The sequence below is a fragment of the Martes martes genome, assembly GCF_963455335.1.
Source record: "Martes martes genome assembly, chromosome: 8".
Taxonomy (NCBI): Eukaryota; Metazoa; Chordata; class Mammalia; order Carnivora; family Mustelidae; genus Martes; species Martes martes.
The window spans coordinates 79938901-79962862 of record NC_137895.1 but is presented as its reverse complement, the minus strand read 5'-3'; the positions used below and the strand labels follow the sequence as shown (position 1 = coordinate 79962862).

The 23962-nt window shown below is 38.7% G+C and overlaps 1 protein-coding gene across 2 annotated transcripts in view; it reads right to left on the bottom strand.

Annotated features, from left to right (window-relative positions):
* The window catches only part of TMEM117 (transmembrane protein 117), a 462147-nt gene that overhangs the window by 342253 nt on the left and 95932 nt on the right, over positions 1 to 23962 (bottom strand). The gene's annotated exons all lie outside the window — the stretch shown is intronic.

Below are 23962 nucleotides of genomic sequence, written 5' to 3'. Positions count from 1 at the left end.
TGAACCCTCCTTCCCCGGACAAACATACCAATTCAGCAACAATTCACAGAAAAAATTCCCTTTGTGAGAAACCCAGAAATGAACGGAAAGGCTTCAGGATCCCGGGAGAATGAGAAACCAGATTCACTGAAGACAGTAGGGAGAATTGAAACACCCTCTTGCCAAAGTCCCCATCCATATGATCAGAGACTCTCTAACCTCAAGTTTCACTCAGGGGAGGAAAGGGATTGGTTCATGTGTCCAGCAGGGGTTCCCCAAAGAAACGGTTTCTGTCTTGAATTGGAGCTCTGACTGGTCCAGCACAAATTAGCCACCCAGGGGAAAACAGAGATGTTGACTTGGGCTGGTAGACACCATAGATCCTCCCTGCTGCTTAGCATAGAATAGGTGGATGAAAAATCCCAGCTCAGTTTCCCCCTGAGAAGGAAAATAGTTGATCTATATGCCTAACGACCCAACTTCTCTAGGACCACACAAAGAATTATCATCTGTCTTACCAACCTTGAAGCTCTGACTAGGTCTGACAGTCTAGTAGCCTCGAGGAAACTGAAGGTGACAGTTTGGGCTGATAGACACCATAAATCCTACCTTTGCTCAACACAATTAGTGGATGAAAAATCCCAGCTCTTTGATCACTCTTGGACAAAGAAAGAGTTGACCCATGTGTCTAGTACCCCAACTTCTCCAGGATGCCTAAAGAATTAGCATCTGTCTTATCAGTTTTCACAGTTCTGATAGGTCAAGGGCAGAGGCCCTGAATCTCTGGCCAGCTTGACTGGTGGGGATCATTTCTGTACAAGGCTGCTCTGTGAAGACAGGGAGGGGTACCTATTTTGTCTACTATAGACACCAACAAAGACATCAAGAAGAATGAGGAATCAGGCAAAGATATTACAAAGGAACAAGAAACATCTCCAGAAACCAACCTTAAAGAAAAAGGAGTTATATGATTTACCTGACAGCGAATTCAAAATAATTATAATAATCGCTGCGGTCAAGATAAAAAAAACATTAACAAAGTGACAATCTCAACAAAGAGATAGAAATTTTTTTTTTAAAGATTTTGTTTATTTGACAGACAGAGATCACAAGTAGGCAGAGAGGCAGGCAGAGAGGCAGGCAGAGAGACAGAGGGGGAAGCAGGCTTCCTGCTGAGCAGAGAGCCTGATGTGGGGCTCGATCCCAGGACCCTGGGATCATGACCTGAGCCGAAGGCAGAGGCTTTAACTCACTGAGCCACCCAGGTGCCCCAGAGATAGAATTTTTTTAAATACCAAGCAGAAATCATGGAGCTGAGAACACAATCACTGAACCACAGAATTTACCAGAAAAATTCAACAAAAAACTAGAAGAAGAAGAAGAATTAGCAAACTCAAATAAATGTCATTAGAAATAATTTAAAGGAGAAAAAGAAATGAAAAAAGAATGAAGTAAGTTTAAGGGACATATAGGATATCAACAAGTAGGCGTTTTACACATTATGGAGTCCCAAAAAGTGAAAAAAGAGAAAGGACAGGAAAGTTTATTCAAAGTAATAATGATTGAAAACATCTCAAGTCTAGAGAAGGAAAGAGACATATAGATCCAGGAAGCTCAATGGAACCCAAAAAAAGATAAACCCAAATAAGTTCACAGTAAGACATTTATGATCAAATTGTCAAAAGTCAAATACAAAGAGAGAACTTTGGAAGCAGCAAGAGGAAAGTGACTTGTTACATACAATGGAACCACCATAACACTATCAGCGAATTTTTCAACAGAAACCCTGCAGAACAGAAGGTAATATATTTATATTCAAAGTACTACAGGAAACAAACAAAAAAACCTGCCAACCAAGAATGTGATATACCACATTAACAAAATAAGGGATAAACACACACACACACACACACACACACACACACACACACACGATTATCTTAAGAGGTGCAAAATAAGGAGTATTTGACAAAACTAAATAGACTTTCATGATAAAAACTCTGAACAAACTAGGAATAGAGGGGATTACCTAAATGTAACAAAGGTCATATATGAAAAGCTGACATGGGTGCCTGGGTGGCTCAGTCTGTTAAGCAGCTGCCTTTGGCTCGGGTCATGACCCCCAGGTCCTGGGATCAAGCCCCACGTCAGACTCCCTGCTCAGTGGGGGGCCTGCTTCTCCCTCTGCCTGCTCTGCCTGCTGCTCTGCCTGCTTGTGCTCTCTCTATCAAATAAATAAATAAAATGTTTAAAAGAAAAAAGGAAAGCCCACAAATAACATCTTACTCAAAAGCTTTCCCTTTAACATTAAGAAAAAGGCAAAAATGCCCACTCTCACCACTTCTATTTCGCCTAGTACTGGAAGTCCTAGACGGAGCAATTATGTAAGAAAAAAAATAAATAAATAAAAGGCATCTAAATTGTAAAAGAAGTAAAATTGTTCCATTTGCACATAACATCATTTGTATGTAGAAAACCCTAAAGACTTCATTAAAAATACTGTCAGAATAAATAAATTCAGTAAAGCAGCAGGATATAAAATCAACATATAAAAATCAGTTGCATTATTATACACTAAAATTGACTATCTGAAAAGGAAATTAGGAAAACAATCTCTCTTATGATAGCATCAAGAAGAATAAGATACATATGAATAAACTTAACTAAGGTAGTGAAAGACTTGTATACTGAAAGCCACAAAATACTGATGAAAGGAATTAAACAAGATACAAACAGAAAGATATCCCTGTTCATGAATGGGAAGACTTAGTACTATTAAAATATTCACACTACCCAAAATAACTTACAGATTTAATGCAACCCCTATCAAAATATTAATGGCATATTTTAGAAAAATAGAAAAAAATTCTAAAATTCATAAGAAACCACAAAAGACCATAAACAGCTAAATCCATCTTAAGGGAAAGAAGTAAAGCTAGAGGCATCAAACTTCCATTACAAAGCTATAGTAATTAAAATAGCCCTTGCTCATGCTCTCTCTCTCAAATAAATAAATAAAATCTTTAAAAATAAATAAATAAAACAGTATGGTACTGGTGTAAAGACAGACACATAGACCAATAACAGAATAGAGAGCCCCAAAATAAATCCATGCATATAGTCAAATGACCTTTGACAAGTGTGCTATGATTACATAATGAGGAAAGGATAGTGTCTTCAACAAATGCTGCTACATGCAAAAGAATGAAACTGGACCCTTATCTTACACCACAAACAAAAATCAACTCAGATGGATTAAACTTAAACATTATACTTGAAACTGTAAAACTCCTGGATGAAAACAGAGGAAAAACCATTACATTAGTCTTGGCAATGATTTCATGAACATGACAGCAGAAGTACAGGCTACAAATACAAAAATAAACAAATGGGACTACATCAAACTAAAAAGCTTCTGCACAGCACAGGAAACAATCAGCAGAATGAAGAGGCAGACTGTGGAGTGGGAGAAAATATTTGCAAACCATTTATCTGATAAACAGTTAATCTCCAAAACAATACGAGGAACTCTTACAACTCAATAGTTAAGCAACTACTAACTCAGTTTTTTAAAAGGTGCAAAAGACTTGACCAGATATTTCCCCCCAGAAAGACATATGATGGCCAACAGATATATGAAGAAATGTTCAACATCACTAATTATCAAGGAAATGAAAACTGAAAGCAAAATGAGAGATCATCTATCAGGTGTCAGGATGGCAAAAATAAATCAATAGATAAAATAAAACCAGGTGCAGACAAAGATGTGGAGAAACCGGAACCCTTGCTCATTGTTGGTGGGAATGCAAAATGGTGCAGCCACTTTGGAAAAGTACAGAAGTTCTTCAAAAATATTAAAAATAAAACTACCATATGATCCAGCAATCCCACTTCTAGGTATTTATCCAAAAGAGTTAAAATCAGCATCTTTTTTTTTTTTAGGATTATTTATTTATTTATTTGACAGACAGAGATCATAAGTAGGCAGACAGGTGGGCAGAGAGAGAGAGGAGGCAGCAGGCTCCCTGCAGAGCAGAGAGGCTGATGCGGGGCTTGATCCCGGGACCCTGGGACCATGACCTGAGCTGAAGGCAGAGGCTTTAACCCACTGAGCCACCCAGGCGCCCCTAAAATCAGCATCTTGAAAAGATATTAGCCCTTGACGTGCATTTTAGCACTATTCACAATCACCATGATGTGGAAACATCCTAAATGTTCATCAATGGATGAAGAGATAAAGAAGTATGGTATATACATGCAATAAAACACTATTCAGCCTTTTAAAAGAAGGAAATTCTGCAATATTTAACAACACAGATGAACATTAAGGATTATGGTAAGTAAAATAAGTCAGGCACAGAAAGACAAATACTGACGATTCCACTTATATGAGGTACTTAAAATAGCTACATTCATAGCATCAAAGAGTGGAACAGTGGTTGCCAGGGACTATGGGACTATCAATGAGCATCAACTTTCAGTTAAGCAAGATGAATGAGCTCTAGAAATCTGCCATGCAACATAGTATCTGTAGCCAACAATAATGTATTGTACACTTAAGAAATTTATGAGATTAGATTTCATGTCAAATGTTTTTAACCACAATAAAGATTTTTTTATTTAAAAAAAGAGAAAATTGGGGCGCCTGGGTGGCTCAGTGGGTTAAGCTGCTGCCTTCGGCTCAGGTCATGATCTCAGGGTCCTGGGATCGAGGCCCACATCGGGTTCTCTGCTCAGCAGGGAGCCTGCTTCCCTCTCTCTCTCTCTGCCTGCCTCTCTGCCTACTTGTGATCTCTCTCTGCCAAATAAATAAATAAAATCTTTAAAAAAAAAAAAAAAGAGAAAATTTAGCCACTGAGTCTCCTAGAAAAAAAAGCACTCAAATACAGTCATTGTTATTAAAAATCCTCTTTTTAAATCTTTTCTATTCAGAATCCTAAAAATAAAAGTAGGAACACTTTAAGGAGGAAGAGAGAGACACTAACTAAAAGCCTCACATGAGAGATCAGTTCACAAATGTACTGGCCACACAAGACAATGGAAACGAAGAACTAGAAGGTAGATCAAAATATGTTCAAAATAATAAGAGATTTTAAAGTGAACAGAAACCATACAAAAAAAAAAAAAATCCTAGTATGTATATTCGTTTTCTAGGGCTGCCATAACAAATACCGCAGAATGGGAGGCTTAAACCACATTTCTTTTTTAGCAATTCTGGAGGCTCGAAGTCCAAGGTCTGATTTCTTTTAAGACCTCTCTCCTTGACGACAGGTGGCCATCTTGTGTTTTCACATAGTCAATGCCCTGTGGTCGCAGCTGGTGTCCTAATCTCCTCTTCTTGTAAAGACACCAGTCATACTGCATTAGGATCAAGCCCTATGACCTCATTTTACCTTAATTACCTCTTTAAAAGCCTGGTTCTCACATACAGTCACTTTCTGAGGTACTGGGGGTTAGGATTTAAACACATGAATTTAGGAGGAACATAATTAAGATCACAAATAGCACAGAAGGATGAAAAAGGCTGACTTGACAAAAATGAAATAAAACAAAACTTAAGGAGGGGCGCCTGGGTGGTTCAGTGGGTTAAGCCTCTGCCTTCAGCCCAGGTCATGATCTCTGGGTCCTGGGATCGAGCCCCACATCGGGCTCTCTGCTCAGCGGGGAGCCTGCTTCCCTCTCTCTCTTTGCCTGCCTCTCTGCCTACTTGTCATCTCTCTCTCTCAAATAAATAAATAAAATTTAAAACAAAACAAAAAACAAAACTTGAGGAAATGATGAATACCAGCTGGAAGTAAAGATCCAATGGATAGATTAAACAGCAGGAGTTCAGTTCAGAGTTTGATAGAGAATTAGTGACGTGAGAAACAACTGTGGATAATACGTAATACAGCACAGAGAAACAAAATGATGTAGAATAAGAAGAGGGAAAGAGAACGAGATGAATTGGTAAAATTTATATTGTACTGAAATTCCAGAAATGACAGTATGGAACTAAGGAAAAGGCAGTATCTAAAGAAATAATAGTTGAGAATTTCCCAAAATTCACAAAAGATGTTAATTTTAGAATTTGGGAATCCCCCCAAATCCTAAGCAAGATAAATGAAAAGAAATCCCCATTTGGGCATATTGTAGTGAAATGTGGAACTTCAAACACAGAGATCTTAAAAGCAGTGATGAAGGGGAAAGCATCATTGTCTAGAAAAGAATAAAAATTATGAAATTAGGAAGACATCAGTACCAATAGATGCAACAGGACATCAGAATAACATCTTCAAAGTGCCAAAGGAACGTAAGAGTTACTGCTAGTTCTACATCCGGCTACGCCATCATTCAAAAAAAGAAGGCAAAAGAAAAAGAAAATAATCTTGAGCGTATTTATCCCCCAAAGTTAATTGTGATTACATCTGTTGTAGATTATTTTTATTGCTTCTTGGTTTTTGTATTTTAAAATTTTCTATAATGAACGAATGTTGCTTTTAACATCTAACATTTTAACATTAGCAATGAACATTAAACAAAATAACACTTAAACAATTACTGCATATAATTAATATGTAATACACATTACAAATATAAAGTAAAAAAGAATTTTATAGTCATTTTCTCCATTTTAATCAAATGTCATTTTTCTTGATGTATTACATCTCAGATCCCGTTAAAATAAGTATTTATTCAAAGGCTTCTGTTCTTTTCCAATAAAATTTGTGACCCCAAAATGACAACTTAAAACAAGAAGTGGGACAGTGACTTGGAATTCAGGGTAGTGGAATTATAATGTTTTGTTGACAAAATGCTACCAAACGGACAAAGTACAGAACTTTGAGTTTGAGGTGTCCTCTCCAGATCTCTCACTGATGGGGTGTATCTTCCAGCATGGGCCTCCTACATCTGCAATCATTGTGGCCCCAAGGAAGCTTGTTGGGATTTCAGACTCAGTTCATCTTGATTTGGTTTGGAAGTTACCTTCTTGTAGTTACTTTCACTTTCAGTTTCTATCATTTGTTTACTAACATCTTGATTTTTTTTTAATATATCTGGAGTTAATTATAGACTGATGGCTGTTGCTACAGCTTTCCTTCCAAAACAATATTCTATATACAAAACAATATTTGAAAATAAAATCAGTAAAAGATAATCACACCACAATTACATTTTACTAGCACTTTTTAATTTTTTTAGAGATTTATTTATTTATCTGAGGGAATGAGGGGCAACAGGAGAGAGAGTAAGAATCTTAAGCAGACTCCCCATTGAGGGCAGAGCCTGACAGAACCCAAAGGTCATGACCTGAGCCAAAACCAAGAGTCTGACACTTGACTGACGGACTGCCACCATGGCACATCCATGAGCACTTTTAAAATAACAAACTATCATGATTAACATCTAAAAGGTTACAGTATTCATTATCATTTCTCAAATTTGGGGCAATTATCAAAGTATATCATGACAAATAACTTGGCCGATTTGCCTTTTGGTGTTTCGTTGGAATATGTCATATTTTAGAAAACTCATACTACCTTTTCTTCGCCCAAAAATTATTTTCATATAAATGTAAAGCTTTGACCTCATAATTTTCAATGTTTCATTGCAATTTAACCCGCATTTGGGTTCTAGCAGAATCCTGCTGTTTTCCTTGCAGTAAAATGACTTTAAAATAACTTTTCAGCTCATACTTGGTGAGCACAGAAGATGACTTGCTTTAAAAATTCTCTAATCAATCTATAAGACACTCTTGAGAATTTCAAGTTACTGTGTGAATTCCTTGCATGCCGAGATTTGTAGGAATTTATGGACATTTTCCTCCTGTTGTTTTCTATCAAGTGATTCCCAGTTTATTAATTTGCAATCTTTATTCATGTTGGGTAAGTATGAAAAAAAATAATCTCAAAGGGAGAAGCTTCACATTAAGTCATCAGGTAGGAATTTACTTCAGCTCCTACTTTTGTTGATACTTCCTTAAAAGTCTTTCTCCTCCACGATTTTATGGAAAGTTTCCACTTTCCAAATAAAAGAAGACCTGTCAGTGTGTGGGCTGATTTTAAAAGGAACACTTCATTTTGCATGATTGAAGAGAAATAAGAATAACGAAGAAATAGTGATAGATTGTGACCAGAATGCTTTCCCCTTCCCTCTTTCAGACACAAAATCTGAGTAACAAATACTTTGCTCAAACCCATGGCATTACCTCCAAACTGTTCAGGTGCCTCTTTTGCTCTTTATTAGTTTCTAAAAGGGTCTATCAATAAGGGAAATTTATGTTCTAATCTCTTCCACCCCAGAATACCAAATCTTTCCTAAGGTCATGATTTTCTTTAAGTCCCAAAGAAATGTTAGTAGATGCTGATAAAAAGAGATTAACTGCGGTGGAAAAGGTCAGGTGCTCAGCACCTGATTAAAACACTATGTCAATGTAATACAGTAGTCAAGGTACACCTTTCAGATAAATCAGAAGCAGGAAAATAGCGGTATGTTTTCAATACCCTCTGGTTATGAGCATTCTGATTTCACAAGCTTGTGGGAGGTCATATGGGTAATGGAGTGACTTGCAGCCTTTAAAAAAAAAATCCATTGCAAGAATCTTATTTATGCATTGTGAACCACCACATAAAAATAAATACAGTGACGATCCTTAATTCATATGTACCGTTATTGATATTATCTACCCCATTCTTTTTTCTTTTTCTTTTTCTTTCTTTCTTTCTTTCTTTTTTTTTTTCTTGTATGCTTTTGAGATCCTTATTAGCTTGGAGTGTGACCTACTAACTGGGGCCTTCGACAAGTTGTTTACCCTCCCTGCATCTCAGTCTTTTCACTCCAAGTTCACAAAGTTAAATCAGATGACATTTGTGAAGTTCTTCACACCCAGAGCTCTCAGTGTATGTAATTCCTTTCTGTCCACACCACTCTTTTCCTTTTATTTAGAGTCTATGCTCATATTACGTGGACCAAAAACAAAATTAAATGTATCAAAGAATTAAACACAGATGTGGATATGAGAGATGGCCACAGTCATGACTCTTCATTTATCGGAGATGACTGCATCTAAGGCTGGTCAGGTCATGCTTTGCAGATGGGTTATAAACAAACTGCTTGTGCGTTGGGCTTGCCTTCCTGCTGCTGGGAACTCCCGCTTGTGACTTTTGGAACCCTGCCACTATGTCAACAAACCTGTACAAGCCTGCTGGGCACTTGTGGTCCAACTGACAGCAGGAACCAACAGACAAACACGTGAGTAAGACTATCGTCAGGCATGTCAGACTATGGCCCCATAAGACGGGCTAAAGAATACTCAGCCAAGCCAGCCTCAATTGCTGACCCACAGATCCAGGAGTCAATAAAAGGGCTGTTCTACAGTGTTTTTGAGCCAATAAGTAGGTTGGCTTTAAGCCACTAAATTTTGGGGTGATGTACTATGCAGCTCTTTCAACTGCATGATTATCTTCAACCTTGTAGTAAAACATTAATACAATTTGTTAATCTATTTGCGAAGATGCAGACTAAGGAAATCCTTAACCGGGGAAATGGGAATCAAGGGACTTTTTCCAGGAAATTCATGTAGCTCAAGTCCTTGATGACTGAGCTCTTAAGCAATATATTATCTATGTCTAATGCATAAATACTCTCTCTTTTCTGACAATATTAACAAAGAAGTAAAAGTAAGAATATTTTATTCTCAGGTTACTCCCTAGACAGACTGTGACTGAGCAACTGGGTTGTAATTTTTCTTGAAGAAAAAGGCAAACGATTTTTAAAAGGAGATGGAGACCTATCCCCAGTGTGAACAAAGGGAAAATATTAAGATACCATCTCAAAAACTTTTCAAGCGTACGTAGGGAAGTAGATAAAATAATTCTGGTAACATAGAAAAAACTAAGTTATAATAGGCTCACTTTCCATTTAAAAGACTATCACTGATTTTCCTGGATACCTTAATTTACAGAGAAACATGATCCAAAGAGGCAATTTTTTAAAGTATGGGTTATAAGGGACTTCGTGAGAAATTTGGGCAATAAAATATACATATAGGGTCTAAACAAAAATAAAGGTGTCTTAAAATAATTAACTACAAGACTACTGGATTTAACTATAACTTGATCCAAGGTGCGTTTCAATGTGTTTAATTAGAGGGCAAAAGTCTAGAAAACAAGAGTGTGTGTTCTTGGTCAGACCCATCTTTTTCTGTACCTGGTAAAGACGGGACCTGTCAAGTCAATGTGTAAGATGAGTTTGCCCAGCTGACACCTCCCCCTTTCGTGCAGATGGAAACATTAGAACCTGATGTGACTGAACATTCAACCGTGTGCCTAGGTGCCTTCATTCGCACTCACACTCACCCCTCTGACAATCTGACTTCCACTACTGTATTCCTAACGGAAACCACTTAGGCTGACCCAACATCCAGTTCTCCTGACATTTGTTGCCTTCTCCTAAAATAATAAATTCACCTTCCAACTTAGAGATGAAAAGCATATTTTATTTGCTTATACAATAAAAAATTTCATATCTCTTGCAAAGGTAATTTCTGTAGTAGAACCCGTTTTTCTCTTTAGATTTCATTTTAGGAGGCAGTATTTTGCTTTATCACGAACATTTATGTCTTTTTTTTTTTTTTTTTTTGGTAATATTAAAGACTTTGGGGCTTGGAAGAGACATTAGAAGTCATCAGGTTTAAGCAGTCACCCAAAGCAGGAGTGTCTCCTATATTTTCCCTAGCAAGTGTTTTTTTCTAGTAGGTCCTTGAACACGTTAATGGCAGGGAACGGACTCGCGGCTATACTGACAAAAGAGTTACTTTAATTTCAGATGGTTTCAGTAGTTAAACAGCTCTTACGTTAAGCCCAAACTGATTCTCTATAACTGTGATCCATTCATCTTTTCTCTTTTCTGTCCTCCGGCACTACACAGATTAAGGCTACTCCCAATTGTACATGACAGCTCTTCAAGTATTTGAAAATAGTGATAATATTCTCTAGGCTAAAACCCAGATTTAACAGTCCCTCCCATAAAAGAGTCAGAAAACCTTTTATTAGTGAGGTCTGGCTGCCAAATGCAAGCAGACAGCCAATGAAGCTTTTAGCATGTGGACTGGGAAGTGATCGAAATATCTTAGACCTGGTATGATACTACAAAGCAGCACTGTTCCCTTCCTTATTCTGGAAAACACTTTTTATAATGGCATTAGCTCTTTTAGCACTCATGACACATTAGAGATTCCCACTGAGCCTTCAGTCAGCTAAAACTTTAAAAGCCCTTACTAAACAAACTTCTATTAAGAATACAACCTGTATTTTTCTGGTAAAATCTAAGAGTATGATTTAGAGTTATCTCTAACTCTATCTACTCTTGTTATTTTCAATCCACCACTCTATGTGGTGTATGGAGCTTCTTCTTCTTCTTTTTTTTTTTTTTAGATTTTATTTATTTATTTGAGAGAGAGGGAGAGACAGAGAGCATGAGCTGGGGGAGGGGCAGACCAGGAGGGAGAAACAGGCTCCCCACTAAGAAGGGAGCCTGATATGGGTCTCCATCCTAGGACCCTGGGATAATGACCTGAGCCAAAGTCAGATGCTTAACCAATTGAGCCACCCAAGTGCCCATGGAGCTGCTTCTTAATGCTGATTCCTCTAGCTAATTTCCTCAGTTTTTTACGATCATCCACATTACTGACAGGCTGATAGGCCAGGGGCTGATCCTGAGCCCAGTGCCACACCATTAGAGGCTGCTGAGGGTCATCTGGCTCTTGGTCTTTTTAACATGTGCTTCTTCATGGTATCCTAAAACCATAACACTCTCTGCTTTTCTTCAGTATAAAATAATGAATCACTATCCCAGAGGCACTGGGTTTCTGGCAAAAGTCTTCCTTGTTTAACAGAGAATGCAATGTACCCTGAGAGTCTGCTAACATCTGGTGTATAAAGGTTGATTTTTATTTTTAAAGTGGGCTCCATGCTGAGAGTGGAGCCCAACACCAGGCTTGAACTCATGACCCTGAGATCAGATCTGAGCCAAAATCAAGAGTTGGACACTTAACTGAAGGAGCCACCCATGTACCCCTAAAGGCTGATTTAAAAAAAAAAAAAGAAAGAATACATTTTCCACACACTATATTAATTACACACCAAACTCATTCTATAAAGTAGGTACTACCATTTTCACTTTATACGTGGAAAAAATTCAATGTAGCTAAAAGTGCAGGTTCTCTGGAGTCATAAAGCCAGCATCTGAATTCTGACTGCCTCATCTATCAGCCAGTGGACCGTTGGCAAACTACTTAACCACTGTCAGTGGTCTCTCTTCCTAAGATTTTCATGAGAAATAAATAAAATGATGTATATAAATCATATAACAGTAGTAGGCAAATAGTAAGGTCTTGATAGGTATTATCTTTAATTCTTATAGCCTCAGACGAGAGAGTTAAAAAAGTGGCAGAGATAGGACCCTAAAGCAGAGTTTGTCTGATTCCAAAACAACTACAAATATGTACAGTCAAGGACACAGAGAGCTAATTTTACTTTTCCCCTAGCAAATATAATTTGTCTTCCTGACCATATCCTTTAAAACAGTAAAAAAATAAAGATAGGATTTGAGACTAATAAAAGGAACAATGGACATAGCCCAGTTAGAGATTTTATAGTGACAACTTAAACACAAAAACCAGTCTAAGAACTAGGTCACGGGAAAGATGAGTTACAAAGCAGACAAGCAGTAGCTCAAGGTAGGGAGTTTGTGAGGCAGCAACAAATTCATTTGCTGTCCAGTAGTTGAGGGCAAAATCTAAACGACATTTTGATTTTGATGGGTTCTATGCATTATCCTGGTTCTTAATATATCCTTGACCATCCTGAGCTTTAGACTGCCACCGACATTTTTTCATAAGACTAACCCTCAAAAAGTTAAATTATTCATTAGCATTACATATTATTAACAGACACGTCAATATTACTAAGGATACAAATCTCAAAAGAAGACATGCAAATGGTCAGCAAGTATTTAAAAAATGTTCAACATCACTAATCATCAGGGAAATGTAACTCAAAACCACAATGTGGTATCACTCCACACCTGTTAGAATAGCTGTCATCAAAAAGACAAGAGATAACAAGTACGGGCCATGATGTGGAGAAAAGGGAACACTTGTACACTATTAGTGGGAATGTAAATTGGTACAGCCATCATGAAAAACAGTATGCAAGTTCCTCAAAAGATTAAAAATAGAACTACCATATGATCCAGTAATCCTGTGTCCAGGTATATACCCAAAGGGAAGGAAATCATCATCTCAAAGAGATATCTATGCTCTCATATTCATGGCAACATTATTCACAGTAGCCAAGATATATGGAAACAAACTAAGTGTCTATCAAAGTACAAATGGATAAAGAAAATGTGGTGAGTAGATAAAGAGATAGAGATATGTACATAACAGAATGTTGTTCAGCCTTTAAAAAGAAGAAAATCAGGGCACCTGGGTGGCTCAGTGGGTTAAAGCCTCTGCCTTCGGCTCAGGTCATGATCCCAGGGTCCTCGGATCGAGCCCCACATCGGGCTGTCTGCTCCACAGGGAGCCTGCTTCCTCCTCTCTCTCTCTCTCTGCCTGCCTCTCTGCCTACTTGTGATCTCTGTCTGTCAAATAAATAAATAAAATCTTAAAAAAAAATTAAAAAGAAGAAAATCTTGTCATATGTAACAACATGGATTAATTTTGAGGAAATAATGATAAGCGAAATAAGTCAGGCACAGCAAGACAAATACCACACGATCTCACTTACATGAGGAATCTAAAAAGTTGAACTCATAGAAGCAGAAAGTAGAACCAGGGGCTAGGGGAGGGAGAAATGGTGAGATGTTGATTAAAGAGTACAAAGGTTCAGTTATGCAAGATGAATGTGGTCCAGAGATCTAACCTACAGCAATGTGATTATAGTTAACAGTAAGTAGTATTGTATACATAAAATCTGCTGAGAGTAGATCTTACCAGACACACGGGGGCACACATATGCACAAAAGGTAGCTATGTGAGATAATAGATACGTTAATTAGCTTGATTGTGGTAATCATTTCACAATGTTTACATTTATCAAATCATCACATTGTACACCTTAAACATATACAATTTTTGTCAATTATAATTCAATAAGGCTGGGGGCAGGATATGAAGAGAAAAAGATGTAATTATCCACTTCATGGTTTTTAATAAAAAGATCTATTTCCATGTTGTAGCAAAGTTGAGGGGATAATACTAAATTATGTAATCACTGGAAGAAAAGACAACAAAAATATACATCTAGAAAAAGTTAAAGTAAAATAAAAGGATAGATTGTAAACTTTGCTCATCTTGGTTAGTAGATTATGAAGACAATGAGAAAGAAGAACAGAAATTGTGTTCTTCAAAGTCAACAGAAAGGAGCATTCTTCCACTATCAGATATCGGTCAAACTAATGTGCATTTAATCATTATTGAGCACTCATTTAAAAATGTGATAAAGAATCAAGAACTGAGAAGTAGAGCAAGCCCCCCACAAAACTTACTTTTCAAAGAATAATTCCCAGCTACATATTCTTTCATTTTAAGTGAACAGTAATGTCAATATTCTCCTATAAAATGCAAAGTCTTCTAAAGAAAATCAAATTTTAAAGTTCTGAACTTTACTTAAAGTCTCTAATACTGGAGCTCAAATAATGATGCACGATGCTGAGATCAAAAGACAGTGAGAGGGGTGCCTGGGTGGCTCAGTGGGTTAAAGCCTCTGCCTTTGGCTCAGGTCATGATCCCAGGGTCCTGGGATGGAGCCCTGCATCCATCAGGCCCTCTGCTCAGCAGGGAGCCTGCTTCCCTTCCTCTCTCTCTGCCTGCCTCTCTGCCTACTTGTGATCTCTGTCTGTCAAATAAATAAACAAAATCTTAAAAAAAAAAAAAAAAAAGACAGTGAGATATCATGACTCTGTTAAAAACCGGGTAGAACAACATAGACAAATCCCTCCAGAGCATGACAACAGAAGGAAACTCTTCTCTTCCAACTGTGGCTTAATGTCAAATGATCGAAGGATACAGTAAAAGTTACTTCATTCAATTGAATCCAGCCCTTCTTTCTTCTGCCTGACAACTAGGATGGTTCTATGGAAAAGACTAAGTCATGTACAGTTCTGGTGAAATCCATAAGAAATTTTTTAATGTACCTAAACTGACCCCAAAAAATATGTAAAACAGTCTCGGTAGCCTCTCAGATGTCTCAGTACTCAAGCAAACTTCACTACATAAAATAGAAGAAAGTTACTAAAATTGGGTGTATAAAAATGAGTCATAAACTTGATTTAGGAATAGGGAAAGAAGTTCACCTGTGGGTTCCTTTAAAAAAAGTAGGCACCTAAAGACACATCTCAGTATGAATGATACCATCTTGGAAACTTATCTCAAACCAAGGACCCAGGGTTGCCTGAGCATCTCCGAATGCCAAGCCCTTCAGCAGGAAGCTCAGGACACTTCTAACCTCCGCGCCACTGCAGCCAGTCTCGCTTCACTGGAGTCGTAAATACACTCCGAAGTAGTTACCACTTTTTAATGTGCTAAGTGGCATGTCTGTGGAGAAAAGTAAATTAACAACAACAACAGTGCATCATGACCTTCCAGCCAGTTAGAGGTTCCTCTGCATTGCTGGAGTGAGGAGAGCCAGCAGGGGCTATCTGATGCATTTAGGGTTTGAACCCTGGGTTGGCCAACTTAATGCTCACCCATCAAGGGAGCTAAAGCAACACAGGAACCAAAATGGAAAACTTATTCTGCCCAGCCAAGTTGGTACATGGCACCTTCAGACTATAGATGTTAAGGCACTGGTGGGAAATAAAAAAATACCTCCACGTTGTCAAAAGAGCACGCATCTACCACTCTCACCCAGAGTAACAACTTCCGGCTCTAAAGTCGCTTTGTATTTTCATCCTCTCTGTAAACTCCCCGTAGCAGAGAAATGCTGACAAGGTATGATGAGTGAGCTGAAAAGTTTTGAAAGGCTGACCCAAGCTAAAGAAAAAATTAATAAAACATGGGCAGTAAACACGGCAGCTCTATAGATACATCACTTCAGGAAAAGTCATTCAAAATACACAGCTAGGGACGCCTGGGTGGCTCAGTTGGTTAAGCGGCTGCCTTCGGCTCAGGTCATGATCCCAGGGTCCTGGGATCGAGTCCCACATCGGGCTCCTTGCTCAGCAGGGAGCCTGCTTCTCCCTCTGCCTCTGCCTGCCTCTCTCTCTGCCTGTGCTCACTCTCTCTGACAAATTTAAAAAAAAAAAAAAAAAAAAAAAAAAAAATACACAGCTAACTAATGTGTGGGCAGTAGCGTTCCTTTTTGAGGGGTAACATCCGGCCGTGGTACCGCAGTACTAAAATATCACCAGATTTTCCTATATGTAGTTATTCATCTCTGGTTGCAATTTAGGCAATTAAAATTATGTTAGTTCGGTCGGTTCCCTGCAGTATCACTTAAAATGTCACCCTTAGAGTCGCCTGGATGGCTCAGTCAGTTAAGTGTCTGACTTTGGCTCAGGTCATGATCCCAGGGTCCTGGAATCCAGCCCCACATTAGGCTCTCTGCTCCACTCACAGCCTGCTTCTCCCTCTCCATCACTTGTGCTCTCTCACGCTCGCTCTCTCTCAAATAAATAAATGAAATCTTTAAAAAATATATATATATATATGTAAAAAGGCAATTACAATGCAATAGGGTGATGTAACAATGTGGACAGTGCATGATATTACAGGAATATATACAAAGAGCATTTTTCCTGACGTTGAACTATGAGGGAAGTTTCCCCAGAGGAAGTGGCAGCTAAGCAGAGACCAGAACAGATATGAGTTAGCCAGGGGATAAGCAATGGGAAGAGGGAGTGGGGGTGGGGTAGAGGGATTTATTTGAAGACCCAGGGGTGAGAAAGCAAAGGTTCTATTCATAGAAATGAAAGAAGTTCACTTTGGAGGGCGCTTAGTTTTTTGGCAAAGGGAACAAAACAGCAGAATAATAAGTTAAGTGGAGCCACATTAGGTAGAGCCTTATAAACCAAGGGAAGAACTTGGACTTTATTACAAAGACACTGACAATCCACCGCCGACTTGTAAGCAGGGCTATCTGTATTTTAGAGGAATCACCACAGTATGGAGAACGAAGGAGAAGGGGCAGCTGCCGCAGAAGTCCAAGGAAGAAACAACAGGAGAGGAGCTGTAAGGACCGGTCTAAGTAGATGGATTTGAGAAATCCTTCGCAGGTAGAATCAAAGAGTCTTTGCGATCTGCTGTGTGTATGAGATTAGGGAAGGGAGGAAAGAACGAACAATATCAAAGTGTCTGGCCTTAGCTGCTGGTCGGTAACAGCGCCATTCACTGGTATGGAACAGAGGAGGCCGGCAGGCCTGGGCCGTGCCGAGTGAAATGAGTTCAACTGCAGATTTATGTTGCCTGAATATTGTTGAACACTCAGATGGATATTTACAGTGTTGGTATGACATGAAACACAGAAGAAAAATTGAGGAGAAATAGACACATTTTAGAACTGCCCATGTAAAAATAGTCATTTAAGCCAAGAAGGTGGGTCTCGCACAAGGAGGCTGCATAGAATAAGAAAAGCTGCTTAGAAACCTAGGTGACGAGAGCCGGAAGAACAGTGAAGAGCAGGACCGTGGGACAAGAGAATAAAGAGAGGTGGGGCGTGTATGCAATTAGAACCCAAGAACGGAGGAGCATGTCAAGAAGGCAGGAATGGTGCTAAGGGCCAAGTGCCAAGTGCTGGAGGGAGAGGTCTAGTCACACGAAGACTGACAGGTATCCATTTGTCGTTTGACAAGGAGATCAGAGGTGACCAAGCGGATTTGGGACCCACATGGACTCACATCAAGACTCGTGGCAAAGAGTAAGACGGAAACAGGTGCTAAAGCCTCTTAGTGAGAGAGAGAGAGAGATAATCGCCACGTTGCTAGATGACAGAATGGAAGAAGTACAAGGTGAGTGCCAGACGCCTCCAAGGATTTGATATGAGGGCGGAGGTGTGGTCTGAAATTAATTTTTAAAGAGAGAATAACAAATCTGCACTGCACGCTAACAGACATCTATCACAAAGAATATTTTGCTTCTACCCTCTTTTGAAACATTAAAGGGAATTTTTGCTTCATTCTGCAAAGTGAAAGGATATTCCTATGGCTCTGTTGTGCTTTCTTTGATTAGAGATGTTGTGACATTACAAGCTGAGAGGATTTTATCCTATCTTTTGACATTTCCGCTTTCTATATAATTCTTACTTCCTGAAATAAAATTCCAGCTCATTTCCTACCAAAAGGATATACACATAAATCAGTGTATCATACACGGCTCATGAGGAAGTGTTAAGTGATTTTAGTAAGAATTATTTGCCCATGTGCAGGCAGCAGTAAAAACTGCCAAGTCTGGAAATAGTTTTAAATACAAGTACTTTCTCATGCCTAACTAAAAGAGCATTACACCATTATTCCCAAATTGAAGTGGTATATGGCACCTATAATCTGATGACTCTAGGATCTGTACTGTGCTAAAGAAAGAAACTGAAAAATCAAACAGCGTTTTAGCTACCCCTATAGTCAAAAGAGTATGAGAAGTTGTCTGAACATAATCTTCCTTCAGCAGGTTCATCAAGCGAAATATTTACCTTTCCTGTAACAAATACTAAAAAAAAAAATTGATTTAAGGAAAAAAATTCATAGAATTCTATACCTAAAAAAAATTAAGACACTACCGACCAACTATGTTTTCTCTGGTCACAAGGCAGAAATTTAAACCATCCTTAAAAGACAACAAACAATCTGCAGAAGAAATTTGGTGTGTGATACTTATTGTTGTTAAAAAGGGCATATATACAAGACATTCTCCTTAAAAATTACTAAGTTTTACTTGGGTGCCCTACCTACAGTTAGATTAGTCATGAAGACTAGAAATAAAAACAACATTGGCAGCCTTGGAACAGATCATTAAAATTCACGTTACATACACTGCTAGGATTTGTTAGGAATGTCTTTAAGGATGTTGTTCTCTACATTTTAGAGGGTCTTCTTTATGAAAACCCACAGGAAAATTTCCTGGTTTTCATAAGAAAGGCCAGGAATGCTTTCTTCAAATATCCATTGTATAATACAATATATGGTCTCTAAGCCTGGGCTCTCTGCTGATTACTTGCTCATATTTTCTAGGACAGCTTTAAAGTTTCCTCACCATCAACATGGAAGATTAAAAACAAAACAAAACATGGAGTAGAAAATAAAATTCATGCAGAGAATGGAGAAGAGCAAAAGAAAAACTCCTACACAGCATACAAAAGGAATTTGTTTTGTGGCCATTCTGGGTGTGTCTGTGTGTGTGGATTTTTCTTTCTGAGCTTTTCATCACAGAGAACCCATTATTTAAATACAGTACATTAATTACTTACTGCTAAGGAATAAATTATCCCAAAATGTAGCAGTTTATAACAGCAAACATTTATTATCTCACAGTTTCTGTGGGTCAGGTATCTGAATGGTGTACCCTGGCTCAGAGGTCAGGTCACAGGCTACAATCACCATATGGGGAGAGGCTACAGTCTTCTTGAGACATGATTTGGGGAGGACTTGCTTGCAAACTCATTCACATGACTGCTGGCAGACCTCAAGCCCTTGTAGGCTATTGTCTGGAGACAGTTTCTTGCCACATGGATCTCTCCATAAGACTACTCTTGGTGTGGTAAATTTGCTTCCCCCAGAGTAAGGACTCTGAGAGAGAGAGAGAGAGAGATACACAGAGAGAGAGACAGAGACAGAAGAAAAGGGAAGCAAGACAAAAGTTAAATCTCAGAAATAATAGGGGCTCCTGGGTAGCTCAGTCAGTTAGGCAGTTGCCTTTGGCTTGAGTCATGATCCCAGGGTCCTGGGATCCAGCCACATATTGGGCTCCTGACCAGCAAGGGAGCCTGCTTCTCCCTCTCCCTCTGCCTGCCTCTCTGCCTACTTGTGATCTCTATCTCTCTGTCAAATAAATAAATAAAAATCTTAAAAAAGAAAAAAGAAAGAAAAAATAATCCACTTCCACTGAGCCACCTGAGTGGCTCAGTCAGTTTGAACATCTGACTCTTGATTTCAGTTCAGGTCATGATCTCAGATAAATCTGAGCATTGGGCTCAGCACTGGGCATGGAGTCTGCTGAGGATTCTCTCCCTCTAACTCTGACCCTCACCCCCCGACTTACACATGCACTCACACTCTCTCTCTCTCTCACATGTGCTCTCTCTCAAAAAAAAAAAAGAAAAGAAAAGAAAGAAAGAAAGAAAAGAAAAGAAAAAGAAAAGAAGAAAATAAATAATAGCCCATCACTTTACTATATTTTATTCATTAAAAGGTAACTACTTGGTTCAACCTACACTCAAGGAGAAAGGAGCACAAGAGCCTGAAACCCAGATGCAGGGAACATCGGGACCATCTCAGAGGCTGCCCACTACACACAGTTATAGTCATTTTCTCCTATGACAGGAATTCCTCTTTACTCCAGTTGGAATCTGACCAGAAAACAATGGAGCTTGATAGGTTGGCCTTAAGCAAATGGAACTTACTTTAATTTTCTTAAACAATAGCAGAAAATGGAATTTCTTTGGTCAGTCAGTCCTTAACTGTTCTTTGGTCAATCATGAAGCCCTTTCCTGAGTATGGAAAACTTTGTTTTTTGCCTAGGAACTCATTCTTACTACAGTCTAACCTGATACAAGTTATTCCTGAAAAAAGGACAAAGAGATCCTTTATCTTAAAACAATCTCATGGTCCTATTAGACACTGCACTTGGCTACAAGTTAGTTACAACTGTCCAGGAATCACCGGTGTGCATCAAGGCCAAGTCTTTCTTCCAGATGCCCAGATCTTTCCCTCTTTCCCTCAGTCTCTCTACTCTCTCCCACTTATTTCAGGTGGGGCAACCACATGTGTCAAATAGCACAGGACATAACAGTTTATGCCTTGTCTCCTATCATTAATAGCACTCCTTTTCATTTTCAAAAGGGTCCTGGTTTCAGTAATGAATTATAAAATCATCCTACTTTTAGGTACTACTTTGTGGTTTTCTTCTTTATTTCTACTCTGGCTTTGGGAGGATTTGTTTTGGAAGCTACAGGGAGTGGAATCGAGAGAGCAACTTGTATCCTCTTCTTTTGCTAGTGGAAAGGGTTCAGAGGAGGACAAAGCGGCCCTGAATGAGGAAGTGCCCATTGCTAACCCTTCCCAATCTCTCCGTTCTCCAAGCAGCGGTGCAAATTTGACAGGTATTTAATAAAAGCAGAAAAGGCTCAGACTGTTGAGCAGAATTTGAAAGATGTATTTGGCAAGGATAAAATACACCTAAGGACAACGTTAAAAACAAATAAGCTAAACTCCCAGGAAAAATATGGGCAAGCCTGTTTTGACTCCCTCTTGACCCTTCAGGGCAAATGAGAACTTCCTGGCTAGCTGTAAGAGCAGGCAGAGCAATCCGCATAGCAGATGGCTCCAATCCAAGCCAATTATACAGGTCACTGTTTCCCAGTGCAGTGCTTTTCCTGGGCTACAATGGAAGAGATAACATAGATATGGAACCATGTGATTTACTATCTACTCTGCCTTCAACCAAAGTCAGGGAAGAAACATTGCTATGTGCAGTGCAATGCCCAGAAGCTTTCAGGCTAAGACTCAATTTAATTATTTTTTTCTTTTTTTAATTCAAATTCTTCCCCTCTCAAGACCTCATCCTTTGCCTTCAGCAAACTCCTCCCTAACTCTCCCAGAAGTACGAGTTGACTTGAACACATTTCTCTACGTCCAATTATTTCTTCACTCACACTATAATATTACTAACATGGAAAGGGGGCCTGTTGCCAGGGCAACTAAGAGGAGTGCATAAGTTCAGCCTCAGTTGGATCCTCTACTCTAATTGATCAAATTCCAAATATGCTCTTGACTGATCTTAATTTTGTAGACAGGAGAAGGCAAAACATTTCATAATTCCTCTGACTTATTATAAATTTACCCATATCTTCATAAGGCTCCACTGACCTGTATCTTTTCTCGTAAACTCACTAACTCATTTATTTCTAATAATCAGGGTTGACATTCCTGAGAACAGTGTTGAGAACAGACATGGCATGAGAAGCACCAATCAGAATGGATGTATTCATCAAATCAGAATGTATACTAGAGGTACACAAGAACTGAATCAGTGCCTGCTAGCTACCAATCAATCTAATGATACCTTGAAACCATTCCTTCCTGCTATCAGATTTCTCCTCTGATCCATTATTGCACATTTAATGACCTGATAGGCCATCTGATATCATCATTGTATATAACTGAATAAGACTTAGATTTTCATGTGAAATTCATGCATTCCTTTTCAGTCAAATCAGTTACAGTGATTTTGTAAATATCATCTTATATATCCCATTCGTAGGAAGAAACACACTTCCTAGTTGAGGTGGGAGTGGTTGCAGGTGGTAGTCAGTAGTGTTATTCTAGGTACCTGCGATGACTGCAGTTCCCAGCTCCTTCATGCTTGGTTGTGGCCAAATAATTCATTCTCATCAAAGTTGTGAGCAGAAGTTGATCACTTCCAGGCAGAATGCTGAATTACACCCCTGAGACCCAGGGAGCAATTAGCAATATTATAATGTAGCCACTATTTCAGTTATGGTCTCAGAATGAGGAGGATGAAGTTAAGCCTTCTAGCTGACTCACAACGAAATGCAGTGTGACTGAAAAATAAATTTTGTTGTCTTAAGCCATTGAAATTTTTGGATTTGTTTGTTACTAAGACATACGCTTACCTATCCTGTCTAGTGTATCTTAGTTTTAAGATCTTATCATTGAAGCCTCCCGTTTCGTGTTCTAATTTTGAGATACCAACTCTAGTAGCTTTTAACATGGAGTCCATAAACTCCCTTGCCTTGTACACAAGATTTAGGAGGCTGGGAAGAAGATCTGCTGTGTTCATTATATTCTCCAAAACTCCTGACTTTAGCTCTATCTTTTTGCTGATTCTTAAGTAATCTATGAGTTTAGTCTCTAACCATGACAGGCAACACCAGGTTGTCACCTTGTCTTGGATCTCCTTGCCCTAGATTCTGCCCTCATCTTCATAATCCATCACCATGATTGTCTGGCTATGACAAACGTCTGCCTGTGACCGGCTTCCTGAACCAGCTCTGGTTACTTGTTTGAGTAGCTTATTTGAGCTCTAGGAGCTGAGTTTTTTAAAACTGTAACTGCTAATCAGTGCCCAAAGTAGGTACTTGGAAAATGTTTTTTTTTTTTTAAATCAAGAAAGTCAATCTCAAACAGATCAGCAGTGTCAATGGTTCTGGCTCTGAGACCTTGTTACTAAGAAAGAAAAGGAGAAAGGGCTATTGTGAATTTTAATTAAAAACCCTCCCAAAGCCTGATGGGTCTAGGTAATAAGTAAATTCTCTAGAAGCAATTCCCCCAAATGGGTGCACAAGTCGAGCTTCTTTACTAATTTATTTAGGTCATTGAATTTTCATAAATTGACCTGAAACGAACCCTCCCTCAAAGATGTAGTGAAGTTGATAATCAAGGCCACCCTCTCCAGATAGTTAAATTGTCTAAGAAGCGGACATTCTGTAGCTTAGCTCTCTACTTTTTGCTGAGCCTTGTATTAACTTAACATCCCAACAGAGACATCACATCTGTTGCTCACTTAAGACCTATGAAATCCTGATTGCTTATCAGTTTTACATATATCCACAGATTCAATTAAGATGTCACTGTAGGGTTCAATATACGCATACTGTTACAACTTATCTCTGTGTAGTTATTTATAACTTTCTCATCAGTGATTTATTTTAGATGCTTAGCTCTAAGTTTGCACATCAAATTCTCTAATAAAAGTAAAATGGCTGGGCACCTGGGTGGCTCAGTGGGTTGGGCCTCTGCCTTCAGCTCAGGTCATGGTCTCAGGGTCCTG